Raw genomic sequence first — 13,456 nt, 5'->3', positions numbered from 1 at the left:
AGTATATTTAGGCAGCTCTCTGGAGTTGGCAGTGACAAATGAGCCCAGCTTAGGGTTATTTTCATATTTATTGACCCATGCTAAAAAGACTTATATAGTTCTTATTGCAATATGTTATGAGTTTAAAAAACAATGGAGAAATTTATGATGAGTCAGTTTCTTGGACTACAGGAAAATACATTAGAAGATTTTTTAAATGAATGCAAGAATAAACACCATAGCTACTATAATTACTAAAAACATATACATAGAGAAACCCAATACCATACCACTTGGAGTAATTCTTCTGGCTCCAAAGCTTTGTTTAGACAGAGAGATGGTAATCAAGTTGCCGAAGCTATTGCTTCCACAAATTTAGTGTGGAGAAGGAGCAGCATTAGGAATAATTGATGGGTAAGGAATGAGAGGGATAAAAAGAGATGGACTGGGAAGAATTTAATGACTCCGTGGCTTTGCATCTGTCATGGTCTTTGTGCTACATTAGAGTTTCATTATTTTCACATTTTCTGTTTTCATATTTTCCCATCCCCTTCTTTCTGCTAAATTTACCAAGTAATACAATGTAGATAATGGAGAGCTATTTCTGCAAATGTCATTGACTTTGTTACTATAAAGGAATCAAGGATGCTGGTGATGCGTCTCCTCCAGAATGCATTCTCAATTAGCAGGAAAATACTGTGTACAAAACACACATTTCATAAAGTTACACACAAAAAATAGACTGGGGCATAAAAATGCAAAGATGTAAACTCACATATCTTTTGTCTTTTGTTCAATTTCATTCGGTCAAATGGTTACATCGCTCAGCTTTACCAACCCTGTTTTCTTATTTACCAACTGCATTTTCCTATGAAATTTGGAATTGATATAGGAGTGCACCCTGTCTCACCTCCTGAACTTTCTCTTGCCACAGGATACATTTTCATTGTATGTTGTGATAATTTTAGTAATGGGTTAAATATATTTCATGTCTGAATATTTGAGAACACGTACTGAAATGATTTCCATCGTATGCATTTGTATAACTATTTTTCTGGAGTGAACATTTATTCAAACTAAGGAAGAGTACTGATTCTATTTGATCTCCATGACTGAATCATGTAACTCACCAAAATTTGTATTTTGTGGGCCCTAGTGGTCACTGGTGGAAGCAATTAGCCCCCAGGCACATTTTTCCGGTGCTGTGTGAAGGAGTGTTACAATTCAACTCAACCTGTGTTTTGTGACACAAAACACACTTTTGATCAATCCCCCAACAGCTATTGTGTCACAGATGGCAAGAAGATAGAGAGCAGGAGGGCCCCTGTGGATGCAAATGGGGAGCATATAAGGTGCTAGAGGCCCTGGATGGGGGGTCAGAACTCTTCTTGCTTCCACACAAGTACTAGGGACATCAAGCAGGGGTATAGAGATAAGGAAAGAGAGGGGCTCCATTCCCACAGTTGGGAGCTCCTAGTCAATCTATCCACTAAGACCCAAACCCCCTTCCAGGTAGATTTCTGCAAAAAAATATTTCATCCAGAGGTTACTGGGGGATGGTTCTGTCGCTCTGGGGGAGGAGCACACTGCTGGGGTTGTGGGACCAGAGGTGAGAGGAGGGGTTCCAATCTATTCAGTACTTTACTTGCCTGGGTAGCTTCTAGAAGTCAGATCAATACCATTGTGCTCAATGGGGTTATAAAACTGAGTCCTGGGTGGACACTGATCCCTTCATCATCCCAAGATGGAAACCATCATTACCTGTCTGTGGTGGGTAGACTGTGGTGATATTTTTTTTTTTTGTGATTTAACAAATAAAGCTTGCCTGAATATCAGAGTGAGGAGCTAGCCACTAGTTAGCCATAGAACCCAGGCAGTAATGGCACACACCTTTAACCCCAGCACTTGGCAGGCAGAGGCAGACAGATCTCTGTGAGTTCAAGGCCACCCTGGACTTTACGAGACATTGACTAGGAGCTTCCAATTGTGGGAATGGAGCCCCTCTCTTTCCTTGTCTCTATACCCTTGCTTGATGTCCCTAGTACTTGTGTGATCCATTCTGAAAGAGAAACAGAACCAGGCCATGGAGCCTTTAGTCCCAGTACTTGGAAGTTACCTACCTTTAATCCCAGCACTAGGGAGGTGGAAACAGGAAGGGATATGACTGGGTGGAACAAGGAATACAAGGCAGGAGGATACAAGAGCTCAGTATTCAGTCTGAGGACTTTTGAGACACCCCATTCAGTTTGAGTATTCATAGGGACAGGATCTTACCCCTCCGATCTGAGGATTGTGTAGAGGTAAGAACTCCAGTGGCTGACTGCTGTTCTTCTCTGATCTTTCAGCTTTCACCACCTAATATCTGACTCTGGGTTTTTATTACTAAGACCAATTAGAATTTGTACTATAGAGAACAATGCATTCCACAAAGGTTAGAGCCTGGCAGGAAGCCAAAGATGGTTACTGGAAAACTGGTAGAACTTGAGGAGTCAGGTGATACCTGAATGGTCCAGATGCAGGCAGGAAATTTACTATGTAAACTAAATGAACAAAACGAAACAGCCTGTGCGTTGGGTAATCTTGCCCATAGGCACTAACCAGCCCATCTTGTCACCTCCAAGATCAGAACCCCTTAAGGTAGTGAGTGTAAGTACTAAACTGAAGATTTTCCTAGGAACTCCTTCAGTATCCTCAAGGATAAAAGTCAAGTGGACTGCAGAAGTCAGCCCCTTGGTGCTCTGGAAGGCAGGGGGAGCATATCAGTTCCTCAACCATTCAACCACACATATCTCAGCCAGTTAAAGACTTCTGACTATGCCTGGACCCCAAGTCCCTGTATTATGTTAGGATTGGAACTAATCAAACTGCGAGAAGCACCTCCAATCCTGACCATTATAAATGAGACCAACCTACGCTTACCCTGGGGGATCTCTAAATACCTGTTTAATGTCACCATGATACTCTTATAGCTTACCCTATGCAGATTCCTGTACCCATACCTAGCAGGTTAACTCCAGACATGGCGACTGAATGTATTTCCAGGCCCCAGAGATGTTCTGGCTTGCCTGCACTAGCACCCTAACCAAGTGTGCATCTTTAAATTGTTTACACTGGAGGAATCCTCACTTGTTTGCACTCATGTGAGGTGTGCATCTATAATGGAGAACCGATCAGGACCCACCTAAATCAGATTCTGGGCTTCTCTGTCCCTGTGAGCTGTCCTCACTCTCACCCCCCTGTTGGTGAGGATGGGTATTGCAGGTTCCACTTGAGTTCGAACTTCAGCCCTAGTTTTGTATGCTAAAAACTTTAAGGAACTCTGTGTTCTTGTAGACGTAGACCTGAGCCATCTGGGAAATCGCATTTCCTTTCTGGAAGCCCAGTTATACTCCTTAGCTAAGGTTGTTCTTCAGAATTGAAGAGGATTGGATCTCCTTCTTATGAAACAAGGAGGTATCTGTAAGGCACTGGGAGAAACTTGTTTCTGTGTCAACCAGTCAGGGCTAATTAGAGAACGTTCAGCCACGTCCAGAAATAACCTTCAGGAGGGAGAAAGGAGACATCAAGAACCTAACAACTGGTACCAATCTTTCTTTCCTAATCCAAAGAGACTAGGAAAACATGATCACTTTACTTATGGTCATGATTAGATCATTAATCCTTTTGCTCCTAGCTCTTCCAATAGAACCCTGCCTACTTAACTGTATAAAACAGAGAAGAAATTCTGTTAAATTGTTATTGCTGGTAGGATGATATAGCCTCCCCACCCCAAGGTAAATCCATGATTTGACTCACGCCCATAGAACCACTGATGAACATACTAGGCTCTGAGAGCTAAGCACAGCTGATGCTGTATTAGAGGCACCATTATGACCTGAGAACCAAGCACAGAGGCCCCAACATCTGGCAAAATTGTCAAAGACCCAGTCCATCGTTCCAGCACCCAGGAAAGTTCCTAAGTGCACTAGCCTTGCATTTTTGGCTTCTGTAGTTTCACTTCTGGTTAACTGTTTTCGCTAACAATGGTGTGTCCACCAGGATGTGGTTTTTGTGCATAAAACACAGAGAGTGGTGAGCTTGGTCTAATATCTAGGCTCTGACTACTCATGGTAAGATGGTGTTAGTTAAGTCACTTTTCTTAAATCATAAGAGCCTCAATATTCTCTTCCGTCAAAGAATACAAAATACTTACTTTTGTTTGTGTGCAATAATGCATGAAGAGCATTTGTAAATGCTAGGGAGGCTCCCAGATTTAAGGCACTGGAATTATTATAAAATGTTCAGGCCATTATTGTGATGGAGTCAATGAAAGCACGTGCAATGAAAATGTCACGCCAGCAGAGACCTTGCCAGAATATCTTACCTAGGACTCCTTTGAAAACTGAATTCCAGCTGGACTGCTGTCCATGATTGACAGTAGCATGCTTGGAGCACTACATGGACCCGCTTCAGTGCTCCCACTGTTTTCACACCGCCTGCTCATTGTTAATTAAACCAAGCGGAGTGTCAGCATTTATTAGGCTGGACCTTGGACAGGCCTGGAATTGTGAAATCTACAAAAGGATTTCAAATTCATGAAAGGTGATTTAAAACACCTAGGCTTGGAGGTTTGCATACTTCCCTTCCCGTGGAATGTAAGGTAAACTAGGCATCTTTCCCAAAGAGGGAAAAGCCCAAAGAAACGTCCAGCCCTGCTAATGCTGAGGGATGTGTGGGTCCTTCAGGGCCGCTGAAGCATTTAGATTTTTATCCCCATGAGACCTGCAGTCTTCACTGAGCTGGAACGCGTGGGAGAGGATTTCAGAGATAACAATGTTATAGCCAGAATGCTAGAGACAGTCTAGTCTTCACGGCACGTTTTAATTTTGTCACCTTTAAAACAGAAAGAGGACAGAGAGACCCTCCCCAAGCCTTTAACCTAATTGAATGGCACCGCTCCCATCTTGAAAAGCCATCGACAGTTTCCCATTTCTTTGATTTATTTAACCAGTAGAGTCTCTTGACAAGGAGAGGTCATTTCCATATCCTTTCAAAAGGGAAAGTAAAAGACTAAGAATAAAGAGAGAGACTGTTCCCAATCTTTGCTATGACTTTTCAGATACAAGATTTCAGCCTTGTCTGGAAGAAACCCGGCTTGCTCATGTTTTGTGGTTATCAGCTATAGTAACCATGTTGGCATTAAATGACACTATTTTAAATTTTCATGGATCCAACCTTCTTGAGTCACTACAGACAGAACTGAAGGAGATTTTTCCCACCCTTCTTTAAAGGATAGCAAGTCAATTTTAAAGAGTCCACATACAACAAAATTATACTTTTGTCCTTTCTTAATAACCAGAAGAGATGGAACAAATGTAGTTAGAGACATGCCACATCAATCAAAATGTATAAGAAATTAGAGCTTTTTGAGAATACTAACTAGTTGGTAACAAACACGTGAACTAGTGTGGCATGGGGTGGATATGTGGGATCATCATTAGTTACAGATTTTTGATCATCACTAACTCTAGTTTGCACAAGTCCTGTAATGACATTTAGATGTTATGTTGAAAATGTACAGTGCATTTTAAAACATTAGATTATGGTTTATTATGTAAAACAATGATAATGAATGAATTTCTGCTATCTGGACAATGTTAAAATATCATCTTTTAATCAAGGCAAACATGTATATGTGTATATAGATGTATATATGTGTATATGGATATATGTGACTATATGCATATGTGTGGCTGTATATGCGTATGTTAATGAATATATTTATTTGTGTGTAACTGTTTTGTGCTTTGCTAAAGTTGATCATAAATCATTTTCTTGTATTAGTTTTCTTGTTTTTTAATAGGCCAGGCATGCAATCACTGTTTGCGATGTTCCCAATCTACAAAATGGTTACATTTTCTTTTAACAGTTTTACCTGTTTATAACAACTAGAAGAAGTAGAATGGATCTGACAAAGAGACATTCATTGATAGACAAGTTATGGGGGATTAGAAAAGTCTGTCTGAGCACAAAGCGTGGAAGGCATTTAGCATCCAAGTCTGCTCTCAGACAAAATTAGCGAGGTCCGCAGTGAAGTTAAAGCCTGCTGGTTGCAAAATTGGAAATTGGTTTCCTGGGGCTCTCTGTAAACTCTTCATTACTTTACTCAATCATGGTTCATTAGCAAGTTAACAGACAGAGGACCAGTGCACACTGGGATACGTGTGGAGTTAAGCCTTCCATCTCCTTGAGCATCACTTAAAGTCTTGAATGTCACAGAGGATTAGACATCATATCTGACAGCGTTTTCATCCAGTGCTGTCCACGGTCAGCAGCGGATCATAGCCACTTAACCTCTAAATATTGTCAGGGATTTTGGTTTTGTCATGTGTACACTTCATAGCGGAACAAAAGGCTTAATGCAAAGTGACTCTGACGGAACAAATAAAAAATCTCAAAAGGCATCTGGGAAAGAAATAACTCGGAGAAACTCAGTTAAGAGACTCAACTAAAGTAGATTTAATGGGTCCCATTAACTTGGATCTAATTCACTGAAGGAGAAAAAAATCCATAGGGACATTAGAACATTTCAATATGTTCCTGAAGATGGCTGGACAAACTGTAGTCTTGTTGCATGAAATGGTTTAATTCAACTTAAGCCAATGGCTTTGACTCTCAGCCTAAAACAATTCATGCTATGCAGTACACATTTCAGGGTGGTATGTTTCTTGCCTCATACTAAGTGAAAACGGTAGCAAGAGAATGAATATGGCTCTGGAAGATGCACTGGGGCTTCCAGTGAGTTTCTGTTTTGGTTTAATCGGCATTTTTATTACTCAGAGGATATGTTATTAGTTATTGTTTAGATTCTCCATTACTCAGATCTAAGGTGTGTTTTGTATTTGGAGAGTATTTCCTGTGAAGGAATAGGTCTTACAGAGGAAATACAGCCTGCCGGATATAAAGAGAATTGGGTGTGATAGAAAGGGGAAAAAATACACCTCTTAGGGTGATTGAACATGGTTTTTAAAAGTTCAGTGTAGTAATACTTAATCTTTAGCAATAAGCGCAGATGCAAAACTGCTATTTTATTTAGTCTTTAGTAGGAGGGAAAGCATAGTCATGATTTATCTTGGCTTTCCTTGATAAAATGCTTTGCTTTTTCTTTTCACTTTATTTCAGTTGTGTTTTTTTTTTTACTTGTATTTTATATTTGTAGGTCACTGTTTCCTATATAATTTTAATTGTTTTCATATCCTGCATACTGACTGCTAAGGACACAGCCTCTCAATATTGCCTAATGCACTGGAATGTCTTGATTAGAATAAGTTGTTCACTTGAAAAAAATTTTAATTTTATTTTATTGTTTTTTTTAAATCTTTTTTTTAATTTTACACACCATCTCCAGTTCCCTCTTCTTCCTGCTCTCCCCACTTTCCCCTTCCCTACTCCCATTTATTCCTCAGAGAGGGTGAGGCCTCCCATGGGGAGTCAACAAAGTCTGTTATATCACTTGAGACAGGACAAAGGTTCTTCTCCCTGTATCTAAGGTGAGCAAGGTAAACCTTACATAGGAAATGGGCTCCAAAAAGATAGTTCATGTACTAGGGATAACTAGTGGCCCCACAAACTGCCCTAGCCACACAATTATCATTCACATTCAGAAGACCTAGTTCGTTCCTATGCAGGTTGCCCCCACTGTCATTTTAGAGTCAGTGAGCTCACACTAGCTCAGGTCAGGTGTTTCTGTGGGTATCCCCATCATGATCTTGACCCCTTTGCTCATATTATCATTCCTTCACCTCTATGACTGGCTTCTAGGAGCTCAGCCCAGTGCTTAGCTGTGAGTCTCTGCATCTGCTTCCATCAGTTACTGGATGAAGGTTCTATGATGACCATTAAGGTGGTCATCAATCTGCTTATAGAGGAATGGTAGTTAAGGCACTGTCTACACCGTTGCTAAGATTCTAGCTGGGATCATCCTCGTGGATTCCTGGGAATTTTGGAAATTTTAACTCCCTACAGATGGTTTATTTAATTGCAGACAGTAAAACTATTAATATATCTAGATTTACGTTCTGGCTCAGAATTTCATTGCCATGTAGTCTTTGACATTAATAAATAGCTCTAGTAAGTTTCTTTGCAAACTGCTCTATGTAGGACTAGCCTGCTGTGAAATAAAATTACTTCTTTCTCTGACTGATTCTAGATTAAATTACAAAGAGCAGAAATCGCTCAGAGGAGCCCAAACTGGGAAGACTCATGGGCATCTGAAGTGGTCTGTGGGCTAGCTTGGACTGCAAGGCTGTTCCTAGAGGGATTGATGGGTGTCTTCTGTATTGGCCTCAAATTAACCCTCATTCTAAGGAATTATTCTGATTGGTGCTGAGTAGAGATTTGAACTGGCTCTGAGCCTTGGCATCATAGAATGTGAATGGTTTATTTTGGTAGGGCTTGAGTCTAAGAAAAATCCTACATCCTGCACTGTTTTTCTGTTCTTCCCCCTTTTCCCTTACTCTTCTCAATTGTTCTCTTACTTTATTACATTCTTTTTTTTTCTCCATGAGGTAATTCATTGACTTTGCACTTTGGTTTTTATTCTGTTTTGTTTGCTTGAGATAGGATCTCAAACTCACATATCCCAGGCCAGACTCAAATTCACTTTGTTGGTGAGGATAACTTTGTACTTCTGCTTCCCCCGCCTACACATCCCAAGTGCCAGAATTACAAACATGCGCTGCTACACCCTGTATATGCTGTGCTCAGAGATAGAGCTCAGCGTTTTCTGGATGCTAAGCAAGCACTCTTCCCATGAAGCTACACTACCAGCCCCCAACATTAAAAGTTGAAAATACTCTCAAATAGTAAAACAACACTAACATAAAAGCCCCACGTGCATAAATCTGGTTGATGTCTTTTACATCCAGTACTATTGTTTTAGAGTATAAACTCTTAGGAAGCAAGGATAATGGAAGCTTTGATTAACTTTTATACAAATGCCTTGTGGTTACACATACAGCAAGCGCACGGAGAGACAGAGCTTCCGCAAAGCAAAGGGTGGTATTGGGAAGCCCAGGCCTGCCCTCTTACTGAGGTCTTGGGTTTTTATTTTTTAAGTCTTTGAAGGGTCTTCCTCCCCTAATTTAGGGTTGGTCAGTTTGAAAGAAGACAGGATGGCTGATTGGCTTGATCCATCCTTGAACTTGGTGAGCCTGTCCCCCAGAAGGGGGCTCACTAGGCCTTTTTTTTTTCAAGCAGTCAGGCTTTTGTCTCAAGTCAAGAAGGTGAGAAAGAAGTTATCACGAAAGTCTGCCATCTTTATTATTTAGTCATGGTCCCTCTCTGTCTCTGCCGATGAGGCAGTCAGATGAACCCTTTCTTCATTAGCTATTTTCGTCGTGGTTTTCCTTCAGGATGATTTTAGTTACCAGGTGCTGTTTTCAGGCATCTCAAACACTACTATTCTTCTCCCGTGCAAAGTGCGGAGTCCATTCTTGACAGCTAAATGCCCGAGGGGACTAACAGTGGGGCTGTCATCACTCTTTAGTCTCCTGACATAATACATTTATTAGTGTTATACCTCTTGCTTGTGTGGTTGTTTTATACCACAGCTGGATGGATTCTGACCTAATTTCTTTAGTGACACCTCACCTGCAGAGAAATATTTTTGTCTTCTTCCCTGAGAGCAACTACCTAATGAAACAATTAATCACCTTCCAGATCAAACCAAACTTTCAATTAATAAGACTGAAGAAATGGAAACTCTAGGTGCTACATCTTGAATGTAAAAATGTGTGAGATACAGAGCAAGTCAAGTCTAGTGACTACGTATTGGATAATAATAGTGATAATATCCGTTTCAAGAAGAATTGAGTTGGCATCTTTATTAAAGACTAGATGAGTCTATTAGTTATAATAGTTATATAATCATTAGTTTAGAATGCAGTATATGTTGAGAAATTCTTCATACACAGCTTTCTTATAATGGAAAAAGGAAAACATTGTAGTGAATATATTGTATAATTATATTTATATATTATATATCTTTTATAATATATTCTATATATAATTTCTAGAGTAAAATGCAGAATAGCAGGAGAAGCTACAGGTAAGCATTAATACTAACCACTTTTTTTTTTTAAAGAGAGCATAGTCATAAGTGAGGGAGGGGAGGCAATGGGTTAACCAAAGCTAGGGATGTGTGAAAAAACCCTTAGGAAACCCTTACACCACGTTGTAAGCTAATAATAAAATTTTAAAAAAATAAAGATTTCAGTGGACAAAGTGGCCTGGTTCCAAGTCTGACAACTTGACAAAATCTTAGACAGGCAGGACGTCAGGATCTGATGTTGGAAGGTTAGCTTCCAGCAGAAAGTAGAACTAAGCATTCCAGATTGTGGGCTTAAGCTAGGGGGAAGGAGCACAGGATACAGTGCAGCTGTCTGTCTTTGAAGAGATTGACTTCTGAGCTTGGGTTTCCTAACAATCTGTGCTATTTCCATCATAATGTTTCATTTTCTGTGAAATAAATAGAAATGCGTTTTTTCTGTGTTCTACCACTGCTTTAAATCTGATTCTATGATCTTAAATCTGATTCTTATCCAAAGCTGCCATACTGTTGAAAGAACAAAGCTGCTTAGAGAACATTAGACTTAAGCTGAAATTAACACTGATGGCTAATTAATAACTTAGCATCTGAAGTTTATTAGCATTCAAATAAATTCAGGAGAAGGATGGAAATACATTCTAGTATAAATGCTTTTTTTTTTTCCAGGCTGATGGAACATACCATTAATCTCAGTACTTGGGAGGAAGTGGCAGGTGGATCTCTGCAAGTTCAAGGCCTACCTTGTCTACATAATGATTTCCAAACCACTCTGGATACACAGCGAAAGCCACCGTCTCTAGAAAAAAAAATTTTTTTTAAAAATTCTGACAGGGGGCTGGAGAGATGGCTCAGGTGTTAAGAGCACTTACTGTTCTTCCAAAGGTCCTGAGTTCGATTCTCAGCAACCACATGGTAACTCGTAACCATCTGTAGTGAGATTGGATGCCCTCGTCCGGTGTGCAGGCATACATGCAAATAGAGCACTCATATCTATAAAATAAATAAATCTTATAATATGCTGATCATTAAAACAGATCAGAAAAGGCAAATAAGTTCTTTAGCAGGGAAATAAACTCATTTGAGATTTTTGCTTACCTACTTTTAAAAGGCTCTGCTTGCCCATAAACAGAAATGTTTTGAACAAAAGCACTAAAACTCATTGTTTTACGTATATTTGAAAAGAAATTATACCAAAATTGAAAACGAGTGTGTTGCATGTGTCCATCTCTTTAAAGATGTGTTAGAAGGCAGGCTCTCTCTACAAGCAAATCTCCTGTGTACATTTAGAAAGTATGAAGAGAGAGAAAATCAGGGATTGTTCAGAGGAAAACAACTAAAAACCAACTTGTACTATAGTGAGCTGAGGTGGCAGAAACAGCTGCACAGCCGCTTAATCCTTGCGACAAGCCCCAAATTCTATGATAACGGCTGGCACTGCCTGATGAAATTGCCGCGGAGCCAGATGCTGCAGCTGGGAACATTATCTTTGTGTTTCAGAGCTAATTGATGTAGCAATGATACTACACTTTTAACTCTTTGGTGTCCACTCCAGTTTACTAGGAGGAACTGGTAATTATTATATAAAGACTGCACTCTTAAGGGTAATGCCAAGGAATAAAGGGAAAGAAAATCCTTTTCTCGGGAGAAGAAAGTAGAGATTTAAAAATATTGTTCAAAGGAGGTAAACATGGAAAGTCATGGAAAATGAGATATGATTTTAAATAATCTACAGAGGAGCAGGAGGATGTTTGAAAGCATCAGGTGCCCTAAAACTTATGACCAAGTATCTTAGAAGTGGGATTCAAGTTGAGAGTCCCATCTTCAAATGCTTGACTCAGAGTGTTGAACATTTCAAATGTTGGAACATCTGTATGGAATGTTGAGACAAGTTGTAACAGGACCCACATTTAATATAAAGTTTGTGATGTTTTATAAATATCTCACAAATAAATTCATGGTGGCCTCACACAGTATCTTCAGTTCAGTTAATTTTGATTTTGACCTGTCCATCATAAGTCTGGTGTGGAATTTTCCTTCTGTGGTTTCCTTTTTTTTTTTTTTTTTTTTTTTTTTTTGGTTTTTTGAGACAGGGTTTCTCTGTGGTTTTGGAGCCTGTGCTGGGATTAAAGGCGTGCGCCACCGTTGTGCTCAAAAAATTTCACATTTGGGAACATTTTGGATATTAAGTTTTCAGGGATGCTTGGCCTGTAGTCTTTTTACTGGATGGAATGAAGGGAAAAACAGAAACAACATGAAGGTCAGAAAAGCAAAACAGCCAACCACTGGTTCTTACCTCTACCTCAGTCCGAAATGGCGATCCCGCCTCCAGCAATCTCAGAAAGAGTCTGTGTCTGAAAGCTGTCTCCTCCCGTCTTATATTCCTCTCTAGGACTGCAATTAAAGGTGTGAACCACTACTGCCTAGTTTCTATGGCAAACTAGTGTGGCTCCTGGGATTGAAGGTGTGTGTCACTGCTACCTGGTTTATAAGGCTTTAATTATTAAAATACAAATGAAATATCATTGCAGTTCATAGTCTGTTGTAGGAGGCTGCTTGTTCATTCCCTGCTGCTCAGTCCTGAAATAACCATTCAGAAATTGTATTAATTAAACCTCTACTTGGCCTATTAGCTCCAACTTCTTATTTATTAGCTTTTAGTTCTTAATTTAACCCATTTCTATTAATCTGAGTATTGCCACCTGGCTGTGTCTTACTGGCAAGGTTCTATCTGGTGTCTGTCTCTGGCAGGGCTACATAGATTCTCCCTGAGTCTGCCTTTTTTCCCCCTAGCATTCTGTTTAGTTTTTCCTGCCTAGCTCTGCTCTGCCCTGCTATAGGCTCAAAGCAGCTTCTTTATTCATTAACCAACAAAAGCAACACATATACAGAAGGACTTCCCACATTAATAATCACTTCTAATTTCAGTTCCAGGGGCATCAATGCCCTTGTCTGGCCTCTACTGGCAGTGAACACACATGTGTTATATAGACATTCATGTAGTCCATGCACATATTTTTAAAAATAGTAATAAATATATACAAATTAAAATGATAATGTTAATAGAGAAAACAGGTTTCCATTGAGAGTTCTTAGCCTCCTTAATAAAAGAATTTAGAAATGAATTCAAAAGGAAACTCGAGGGCAATTTTATTAAAGTTTAAAAGAAAACAATGCAGATTAGGTGAAATTCCAGCAGCTAGCAGGGCAGACAAAGTCAGTCTTTTAAGTTAGGCAAAAAAAAAAAGAAATACACGGTTTATAATGATAATAATTATCAAAGAGGTCATGAATTGAGGAGAGAGCAAAGGATGTTGTAGACATTGGAGTAGGGAGAGGGCTGGGTGAAAATGATGCAAATATAGTACTCATGTATGAAATTCTCAGAATGTC

This window comes from Microtus ochrogaster, linkage group LG2 (genome assembly GCF_000317375.1).
Source record: "Microtus ochrogaster isolate Prairie Vole_2 linkage group LG2, MicOch1.0, whole genome shotgun sequence".
NCBI lineage: Eukaryota > Metazoa > Chordata > Mammalia > Rodentia > Cricetidae > Microtus > Microtus ochrogaster.
Note: the sequence above shows the minus strand (reverse complement) of the source record.